At 37.2% G+C, this 9,323-nt stretch overlaps 1 protein-coding gene and 1 long non-coding RNA gene across 3 annotated transcripts in view; one reads left to right on the plus strand and one right to left on the minus strand.

Moving 5' to 3' along the window:
* The window catches only part of DIAPH2 (diaphanous related formin 2), a 686,654-nt gene that overhangs the window by 120,999 nt on the left and 556,332 nt on the right, over positions 1–9,323 (minus strand). The gene's annotated exons all lie outside the window — the stretch shown is intronic.
* LOC109311037 overlaps positions 1–9,323 on the plus strand; it is an 18,219-nt gene that overhangs the window by 4,457 nt on the left and 4,439 nt on the right. Inside the window, exon 2 of the long non-coding RNA XR_002101378.1 lies at positions 3,711–3,714. This is a non-coding gene — a long non-coding RNA (uncharacterized LOC109311037). The remainder of the gene's footprint in view (positions 1–3,710; positions 3,715–9,323) is intronic.

Raw genomic sequence — 9,323 nt, forward strand, 5'->3', positions numbered from 1 at the left:
CTGGGAAGTTCAGGTCCCCCATGACTACCACATCCTTAGCCTTCACTACCTCTGTGAGCTGACCCAAGAATTCCTGGTCAAGCTCTTCGCCCTGGTTGGGAGGTCTGTAGTAGATTCCCACCATTAAGTCTCTTTCCCCTCGACTGCCTTTTACTTTAACCCAAAGCACTTCAGAGTGCCCCTCCCCTGACTCCTTGCTAACTGACGAGGATGTGTATTCCTCCTTAATATAGAACGCCGCGCCCCCATCTCTCTTTCCTATCCTGTCCCTCCTGTACAGCCTATAGCCCTTGACATTCACCACCCAATCATGCGTTGTGTCCCACCACGTTTCTGTAATCCCCACTATGTCTGGGCTGGTGTCAGCCAGCAGGAGGGTGAGTTCCTCCTGCTTGTTACCCATACTACAAGCATTTGTGTAGAGGCATTTACAGCATGTCAGAGGGTAGGGATGTTGACTTTTACTTTGTATCACCTTAATTTTTTTTATGGTGGCACAAAGGTGACAACAGTTTCTACTTTACATGCCTGTTTGGTAAAAAACTTGCAGACTGTTCCATATATTAGGTTCTGTGTCCCCAGTAATGATTCTGTTCTAAGTAATTAGTTTGTTGCTTTAAACAAAATGACTGGACCCTGAATTACCCTGCCATTGTTCCCATGAGACAAAAAGAGTAGTGTACTCAGATGAAGTCAATCCTGCTGAGGTGAATACAATAAATTGTCCCCAGGTTTCTGCTCTGGAAGAAGAGGAACGCCGGCTTCCACTCCAAGAAAGGCGATTCTTAGAGGTCTGACATTCTAGACTAAAGGAAAACATAATACAACTAACCCATATCTGTCACAGGACTTCTTTCCAAAATGAATCACACACAGAGCTGTCTGAGAACTTAACGTGAACATGGTCAAAAGTAAGCTGGGAGGAGTCAGGGAAAAGCAAAATGCCACTTACATTATCCTAGAAAAAATATAAAATACTATAGGATAGGAATAGTAAATTAAAGCTGCTCACATTAACTTTTACTTACTAATGAAAATGTGTACACAATCACTCCACCCCCATATGGCAAAAGATAAATGTTTCAGAGGAATGTTAAAGTGCACAGGTGCCATCTGCAAATGTGTGGTCTTAACATCAGTTGACAAGGTCAGCTACACATTCCCATAGGCCTCATACTACAGATTCAGCCTTATGTGTGGCTGTGCACAGCACCATGTCTCCCCAGACACAAAAACACAGAATTTTATTTTACTTTCTTCCAATGCGAGTTTCAACGCATGACCACTGCTGTTTGCTGTAGTAGTTTTTTCCCCATGATGGAATTTTTTCATCCACACCACTTTATACAGCCCAGAATTACAGTAATTTTCACAGATCTTTGTCTGTTGAACATCTTACTGTACAAAGGGAAATATAATTTCTTAGCAGAACCTGCGCACTATTATACTACTCTGTTTTTTAAAGTTCTTTCAGCTGACTTTTCTACCAGCATCAGGGAATACTAGAGTTAGAAAATATTGCATAAACTGACTTTTAAAAACAGATTTAAAAAAATATTTATATCCTAGGAAAAGTTGCACTAAAAATGTTCCTCTTAATGAAGTAGAGCTTTGAAATGAATTTTTAAAAGAGTTAGTTCTTAAATGAAGTTTAAAATAAATGTTCTTTTCTCAAAATATTTATTTAAACATGGTTGCTCTTAATAAAAAGGTGCTATTTTTCAATTATATGAGTGTCCCATAATATTAAAATGCATTTTATTTCAGGGGTGAATAAATAATCATAAAAATGCATTCTTCTGCAATGGGAATTTTATGTCATTAAAAATTACAACAATTAAAGATAAGTTTATTTTTCTTCCAGATGTTATCCACTAGGATATGGGCGGAGCACTTTTCAAGATGTTTGTCTTAATGGAAGACACTTGGAAATGAAACGGACTCGGGCTGTCTAACTTACCTTGTTTTCAGATGTGTTCACACTCATTAAGGAAGGAAATTATAAAATATATTTAAAATATCTGACAAACAAAAAGTTTGGTTATTTAACAATTTTTAAAAAGGTGAAACAAACACCGATTTGATTGAATTCTGCATGAGAGAACAAACTGATAACCTGGTTCAATTGCAAGTACTGGACTGGACATTGTATTAGTGAAATTTATATCACCAGCATTGAATAATTTTCAATTCAAATCCATTTTGGTATTCTTCTCAAATGAACATAAAGTAACCTCAATCTAAATCCCATCATAATTGATAAGTAAAAATCTTTGAATCACCTAGCTATGCTTGAATGATATTTCCAATTTACTTTATATATCATTCATAATTCCTATAGAATGTAAACCAGTAGTACTTGATAGTACAACTACTGTGACAGTAGGTGGACAATGATACAAGTCGTGGTGTTAGACCATTTTCTTTTCTCCTCCTATAAAAAAAAATTAACCTGTCTGCTTGGTTTGACTGATAGCTTTTGTAGGCTGACCTAATGAGCCTTTCAGCCTAAGAGCCTCCACACATACCCAGATAAGCAGTGAACTGAAGTTTAACCAAGTTTACTTTCAATCCCCCAGTGCCTGTAGTGCCAAGGTCTCCAAAAACCACTGTAAACATTTGATGAAGGACAAACCCTGAGGGAATACTGCTGAACTAATTTCTTTGCCATGACATTCCTGTGTAAATCAGCTCAAGGAACCATTTCTTTACTTAAATATGCAATGAGCTTAAAATAATAGCTCAGTTTTTATTTTAATTCAGGTGTAAAATGTCTCTCCTTTTCTTCTTCCAATATAACACTGTAAACAAAGAAGTGGAAAGTGTGGCATACCATTCTTCTGATGACTTCATCAAGTTATAAACCACTCTTGTACAATTTTGTGCACTTAATTTGCAGTTGTGCTAATATTAAAGAGCCAAGATTTACCTATAAGCAAATTTCTCAAAAATCATAAGTAGAGCTGTCCAATTGGTAAACATTCCTAAGCAGGTAGGATTCTCATGTATGGTGTTCAAAATTACCAAATTCAAAGTATTCATTCTTTTTTTCAGGTATAGGTCATGCTAGATAGTGAATGTTTGCTTTCAAGATAACAGTTTAAAATTATTCTATAAAATCCAATGAGGGTAATGGGAGAGGATGGGGTAGTATGTATACTGATATATATATATTATGTATATATTGATTATACTACTTTTACCATGTCCTATTTACAGGTTATATGTCTTCTCTCACTAGAAGTTGTTAACTATCTGTATTGCAAGATCAGAGATGGAGATATATTTACATTAATCTTTGTAAAGAGACAACATATCAGAACAGAGATGGTCTTTCATAATTTGAACACTAAAAATATATTCAAATGTATTCATGTAAAGCCTTCAGAGTATGGACCTCGCCCAAGTGTAATTGACAGCCTTTTATGATTCAAACTACGGAAGTAAAGAAATAATTAAAACATGATTATGTTATTATTACTGTAACTATTAGGAAACATGTCATCAAGATTTTGCTGCTACTTTATTCATCATAAAGATTTGATTGTGTTGTGTAAGTTGCTAACAATTTGTTGTAACTAATTATCTTAATTTGTTCACAGAATAAAAGGGATAAACCAAAAATGCACACACACTACCAGGGTTGGTAGAAATAGCTATTTTGAAATTAGTTATTGAATGACATTTATTCCAAACTTTGAACAGCTCAGCTGCGTTATGTCAAGACAATAATGCATAAAAATATGAGAACTCTATATTTCAGTTTCACAAATTTTCATAGTGATACTGACAAAGTTGTCCTTTAGTTTTGATTGACAGGGTCTTGACATGCCTCTTCAAGTTTCAACCTTCCTGTAGCATAACAGCAAGAGATTCAATCTGACATAGAAACTGCCATGCAAGTACAGACCCATGGTCTTTCAAGTCTAATACTATGTCTAAAAGGCCAGTAAAAAATGTCTGAAAAGGAAGGTGAAAAAACCCTCATCATGGGAAATTTTGTAATAACTTGCCTGTAGAAGAAATATCTTCCTAACCTGCCAAGTCATCTAACATCCTGAATTTCATAAAGGGGTAAAAACAAACAAAACAGGCAACCATAAAAAATGGGCACAGTTTACATCAGGAAGAATTTGCCAGTACTACTATGCAGATACATACCTACCCACCTCATTGTGGACACAATCTATATCAACAAGTGTTTTTCCTAGTGCAAGGAGCTAAACCACTAATAATCTAAACAAGGTTATTATAATAGAAATGTTTATATGATAAACTTGTTGTTAACTTTTTTCTGTTGTTATTTTTATAACTGTAATAGAGAATTATGTCCTATATATAACCAAAACAGGTAAGGAACTTTGAAACGATTCACTTTCTACTTTGATAATGCTGATCATTCCCACTCTCTTAATTTATTTTCTTAGAGACTTTCAAATCAATCCCAATTATTTACTACTTGCCTAGTCACTATTTAGTTTTATTAATTCATGACTAGTTGCTATTTAGTTTTCTTAAATTTCCCTTTTGAAAATCAAATAAATTATGCCATCTAGTGCTATTTTAGACAGTATTTGGTGGGTAACCTCAAAGAATTTTAGCAGATTACAGAGACCGAGTGGTTGTTTTACAGAAGCCTTAGATGTGTAATGTTCAGCTAAATATTATATAAGCTCATTTAAAAAAAAAATTCTTTAGGCCAATTTACTATTAGTCTAGTCCATTCTAGGGTCAGAGACAAGAGCACTGATAAACTCATCCCATGCTAGAACCCTGGTAAAACTGGGCAAAAGTCTCAGCAATTAGCACTTAAAACTTTCATAATCTAATCCTTCACATTTTGTAGATAGCACTGTTCCCAAGCAATGGGATGTAAATTAGCTAGGGTATGTTAAAATTTTTAAAAAATTGCAACCTGAGCACAAAGTACAGTAAAGAGATAAAAAACTAAATTATGAACAATAACTTACTAAAATTATTTCTAGCCATACTGCTTAAATTTTGGATATACACAGCCCTTTGCAACATGTAAGTGATAATTACAAATTCAACGAACTGACAAATTTTTGGTCAATAAATCCCTTTGAGAGTTAACTAATTCATATGAAGTTCATTAGCTCAGCTAAGAATTCACTTATTCTTCTATATCAGTTCCATTTTCTTCCCAGAATCAGATGCATATTATCCTGCACAATCATTTTTTTTTTTTAATCAAGAAGGGAAAAAGTGACTTCAGAGTATAGGAATAGTGTCAGATATAGCAACCACCCTCTGGTGTATGCTACGGTCCATGCTTTGGTGTATGCTACAATCCAAACATTACTTATATGCTCACTGCAATTGATGATGCTCCTAAAGGTTTGATATTTCCATGATATACATCAGTCCTGTAATGGTTTATTTATAATTATCGTATTTATGTTCCTTTTTACAACATATTTTTGTTAAAAATATAACTTGCAATCCCTGGAGGCCAATAACAAACTTACAGTGAAAATACAGCAACATTTATGCATACATTTTAAATAACAAGATGTTCAATGAGTACATTAAAGAATATATTAGCTATATTAGGAAAAACCTATAGGGAGAAGGCAATATTAAGACTGTAAAGAAACAGATATTTAAGCTTATTATATGAGTATAGGAGACTGTAATAGGATTATGAGTTTTGGTTTAGCCTGTCCATCAGTCCAAAATCCCCATAACTAAAAGGGAATATCTTCATAGGGGTCTGATTTTAATATTGAAACTTCTTTAATTCTTCCTATTTTATAATGCTGAATGTTAATTAGTTCCATCCACTTTATTCAGGCATGTCAATAAGGTAGCTTTGAAGCCCAATTCCCCTGAATTAAGAATTACCAGTTTTATAACAACATGATTCATGGCAGGTAGTTAGCCACCTCAATACAATTACCTATAATACAACCAAAATTTTAAGGCACAGCTTTAAGAAACTGTATTTCCTTACATAGATCCGCTAATTAAAAGTAGGAAAATACAGTTTACTGTAACGGTGAAATATGTTTCACTTTTTATTGGGACTAATGACAATTATTGTGATAAATGAAACCGCTACAGATACCACATTTGTCTTTACCATTTTATATATGTCAAATTAGATAACAGTTCAGTCAGACTATGTGATAGGCATGGACTGCAGGACGTGGTCCAAATTCTAACTAAATAACTGATTCAATATCTGCAGCACTGAAGTATCAGTTTTCTCTCTCTCTGAATTACACACCACATTTACTCAAATATAAGTTCTCCCTCACTCCCCCATCAGCATGAGGGACAAAGCCCCTCATCTTAAATTTGCACATGAAACCCGAGTTAGGGCCTCCTCCTGTCTCCTACTTCCCTTCTGCAGCTTCTGCCCTCCTACCCACCCCATTTCCACCCCCTTACCGCCAGTGACAGCTCAGCCCTCACTAGGGTCTCTCCTGGGAAAGGAGCACATGGAAATTTCTTCCTTTGCCCAGCCATTAGCAGTGATGACACTGCTGCATGGCCAGGCAAGAGCTGTGCTTCCACATGCTGTGCTCTGGGATAGAGCAGTCCAGCAGCAGCTGATGGGGTGGGAGAAGGAGTCAGAGACTGATAAGAATTTGGTGAGGGGAAGGAAGCAGAGACTGGGGGCATTCTGATGGGGAAGAGGCAGATGCAGGGGGTTTTGAGGGGTAAGAGGCAAAGACTGGGGGAACTGGGGGCAAGAGGCAGAAACTGGGGGAGTGGGAGGAGGGGCAGAGGCTATGGGAAGCTGCGGATGTGGGGTGTAGATGGCAGGGGGGCAGAAAGCCTGCAGGGGGAATGTGATGTTACTTAACATAGCCTGGGATTAATGTAGGAGAGAAGCATCTGCATGTGGAATCAAATGGATAGTAGTGTCACTATGATAATAGTGGGGTAACTGTCTGACAATAACACCTGCATATACCATGTGGACAAGTGAAATATGAAAGTGCTGTAGGAGGGTAAAAAAAAAAAAAAGGAGGAATACTGAGATTCATTTGTCCATAAATTGCACAATTCATGCACAAATGTAAACAGGAGCTTAAGATGTTCTTGGAAGAGGCAAAAGGTATCTCAGGTGTCAAAAAGAATTAAAGGAATTTGGTAAGCAAAAATCTTTAGAGTAAAATCCATAACATTTGGGTCACATTATTTTCATATAGACCTGTCAGTGAACATAAACTTATGCCAACATTTCAAATTATAGTAATATCCAATAGTTTAAAAAGAAAACAGACAATGCCCTGCACAATGTCAAAAGATCTATTTGGGTAGTAGACATCTCTTAAATGTTTAGGAAAGGTTCTGGCTAAATTCTCAAGTGTAATATAAAATTTCACAAGGTGTAAATTAATAGGAGCTAGCATAGGTTATAACTGACTAACAGTGACACCTTGTCTAACATGTCTTCATACAACTAAGACGAGCACACCCTATTATTTAATCTCTTATTAAATAGCCAGTCTTAAACTGCAAATTGTAACGCCAACAGAAAGTGAGAATGTAACGCTCAACACTTCTTTGAATAAGTATCACTGATGTAATTTAGGATACATGATCATTCAATAAAACAATATAAACCTTACTATATTTCACAATATAACTTGGATTTTTTTTTCCTGAAGAATTAATGTACACATTACTATTCAGGGTATATGACAAAATTAACCACAACATGCATTTCCTTGGGTATTTAAATAACTCATTATGGTTTTTTTTTCTGTGTACTGCAAAACAGATGGTGTTTGAGAAGCAGAAAACTTGGCTTCAGTTCAATATTACTAATAGCTCTAATCTTGAGTTTATGATTTTCATGAAGCAAAATGGTAGTTTTCAAGGGGTATCATTAAATTTATACATAAACACATATTTTAGTGACCAGTGGCAACCTACAATGCTCTTTTAAAAGATGCTAAAATGCTTTGGCATCTAAACGGAAGAATGTAAAGAATTTTTACTCATTTTTCTGCTTGTTGTAGCTTTATTTGGAAAAACACCAATAAAAAAATTAGGAGGTTAACTTGTAAAACCAATGCAAACACACACCAGAAAAATCAACTGCAAGGTAAGTTCTGGTATACTGGCTGTAATTACTTTAGCATTATCAGATGAGGTAATTTTATGTCTGGGTCAACATGCTAGATATAAAGTCTCTTGTTCTATGCTACTCTGTTCATATGGAACAGTACAAGATTACATTAAATGGATATTCAACTCTTGCACAAAAAAAAATGTACTATTATATCTAAAAGACATCTTACACTAGCTGTCTAAACAAGACTGGAGTTATATTTTCAAGCAGACTGACCTTATTTCTTGAATTTCTAGTGTGTAAATCTACATTGTGCTTTCCTTGTTCTTGAAGCAATATACTGGAAGAAATCCAAATCCTCAGAAAAAGTCATTATATAAAATAACCTCAGTGGTTAAAAAGCTTGTGTTGCGACTAAGAACTTTTCAGATGGCTGAGAAAATACAAAGTTTATGTAGTGTTGCAGAGCACTTAAGCACCCTGCTCCTTTTAGAGAGGGGAAACTCCCAGGAAAGAGCCCTAACAGTGAGTGAGAAGCCCCAGCTGCTGGTTGCCAGGGCAACCAAAGTTACCTGGTGACCCACACCTGCCAGCAGTCAGCTGACCAGAAGGGGCAGGGCCTGGTTCACATTTAAAGCCCAGGGCAAGGGCCAGGCTGACAGCTCCCCACTAGCAGCCAAGGGAGAAGGAACTCTGCCAGAGCAAACATAGGGCAGAAGCCTGACTGCACGAGTAGCTCCTGATTGCTGTTATGGGGTGGAGAATTCCCTGGTAGGGACTGAATGATTTTTAGCTGGATGGCTTAGATTTTATGTTAGAGCCCAGGGGCTTGTGTTTTGTGTTTGCTGTTTAGAACCGGAGGTTTGGGTGAGGCTATCAGGGGTTGGGAGGAGGCCTCATAGAGATGCCCAGCCCCAGAAAGGGGGGCTGTGAGAAGCCCCCAGAGAAGGGGGGCAGCATTGACAAATGCCCAGTGAGGCGCCCAGTGAAGCAGGGCCACGGAGAGCCCAGGGAGGACAAGGGGGGCAGAACAGAGTAAGGTCCAGACTAAACGATATGAGTACTATCTGCGAGGCTTGGGCTGTGATGTAGGGGAGAAAAGGAGCTGCAGATAGCACCCCCTTGCATTGGGGCAGTGAAATGGACAGCCTCCACCTCCCCTTGCAGGGTCTGCTCCCTACTGGGGTCTCTGGCGCACCAGCTGGAGGAGCTCCAGGCCACAGTCCAGAGACTGCGTGCCATCAGGGACTGCGAGCAGGAGATAGACTCCTAC

The sequence above is a fragment of the Crocodylus porosus genome, unplaced genomic scaffold (assembly GCF_001723895.1).
Source record: "Crocodylus porosus isolate Cpor-Errol unplaced genomic scaffold, CroPor_comp1, whole genome shotgun sequence".
Taxonomy (NCBI): Eukaryota; Metazoa; Chordata; order Crocodylia; family Crocodylidae; genus Crocodylus; species Crocodylus porosus.